A 1560-nucleotide genomic window follows, 5' to 3' on the forward strand; every position below is an offset into this window, starting at 1 on the left:
CCCAATAATTGGACATCTGGATTTCAGTTCAGTGTGTACAGAAAAACCTGTTCTGCTTTCATCATTGCAGGACCTTTAACAACGCTCAACGGGAAATTGAATAATGATCCAATGAAAAAAAAGGAGTATTTTGTTTTGTGATTGCAAATGATTAAGTTAATCGAAACCAGACAAAAACAATAAAATTCGATGTAACCTTGCATCCTCCTGTGGCCACAACAAATATAACTCCTCCACCGGAGCACAAAAGTCCTGGTTCCTGTTCCACCTAAGGAAAATAAAGAGTACCGTCACTCGTTTAACTTTAAATCAGTGGGTATGTCGTACATGGCAAAATGGAGCATCACTGACCTGTACGATTTGTTGCGACGCAAAAGGATGGCAGTTGTATACGTGAACCATTTTGACTCGTCAGGAATCCTCAGTCCAGATTGAATTAATTGGGAGCTCCTGCGAAATGCTTCCTTGGCTTATAGTGGTACTGTGGGATTGAATGTTTAGTAGCTAGAATCCATGTCTTCAAACCTCAGGCAGTAAGTCCCGTGAAGTCATTCAGAAGGGACACGGCAGCGGCGACAGGGCAACCTCTGATGCAAAGTACCGAGGTGGAACCACTGTTTACCGCCAATGACACGACGGAAATGTAGAAAGGCGTCTTGTAAGTCAGCTGAATGTCAGCAATCGAAATGACTTTTACTAGGGTTCGGACGCTTTCCCTTTCGGTCTGACCTCCCCCTCTCCACCCTGCAATACTTAACAATACTGGATCGAGAGCACTTGGAGTACCTCGATCTGACGTAAGCCCAGAAAACTACTGGGAGCGAAATAAATGTTACTAATCATCTGTTCTCCTCTGTGTGTGCATGTGCGTGTGTGTGCGTGCGTGCGTGTGTAATCGATATCACATGCTACTGTCTTGTGAGTAGCATCAATGCACTGGTGATGCTGACGGCCAGGAAATATAATAACGTAGGCAGGTACTTACGTTATGCAGATAATACGTCCATTTTCAAAATAACATAATTACAATAGTCATATTTGACTATTAAACGCATCCAGGTAATTCACGCTGCAAAGTAGGAAGAAGAACTTGTCTTCAACGCAACACCAAGCCACTCCAACCTCGTCCGTGATTGGTTCATGTTTCATGTCTCATGGTTCATTGGCTATCGGCCCGTCCATAAAGTATCTGTCATTGTAAAAAATATAACATGTTGACTTCAGAATAAAAGCTTAATATTTATAATACCCATTGCTTTTATGACAGCTACAACATGCAAAACACAAGCCTCTAGAAATAAAAATATAAAAATACAAAATAATTGTTATTGTGTTGCTGCATGAGCCCTCCCTGTAGTATTAGAAACCACCATAGGAGGGCAGCCTTGAGTACAATATAAAAACATGCGTAACGTTATTGCTACTTATGCAGAATCTATAGGCAATCTCAGGTCAATAATTTTAACCAACTAAAAAACAGTATTGTATAACAATAGAAAATGTATATCTTAAATTCACTTGAATTCACATTGCTGTCCATTGCTGAAATATCAGTCATCG

At 40.6% G+C, this 1560-nt stretch overlaps 1 long non-coding RNA gene across 1 annotated transcript; it reads right to left on the bottom strand.

Annotated features, from left to right (window-relative positions):
* Window positions 1-6: 6 nt before the first annotated feature.
* On the bottom strand, window positions 7-1126 carry LOC130393579 (uncharacterized). Its single transcript, XR_008897112.1, has 3 exons — window positions 986-1126; window positions 352-481; window positions 7-268 (listed from the first exon to the last, which is right to left on the bottom strand). It is a non-coding gene; the product is annotated as an uncharacterized LOC130393579 (long non-coding RNA).
* Window positions 1127-1560: the final 434 nt, after the last annotated feature.

The sequence above is a fragment of the Gadus chalcogrammus genome, chromosome 12, assembly GCF_026213295.1.
Source record: "Gadus chalcogrammus isolate NIFS_2021 chromosome 12, NIFS_Gcha_1.0, whole genome shotgun sequence".
In the NCBI taxonomy this organism is placed as follows: Eukaryota; Metazoa; Chordata; class Actinopteri; order Gadiformes; family Gadidae; genus Gadus; species Gadus chalcogrammus.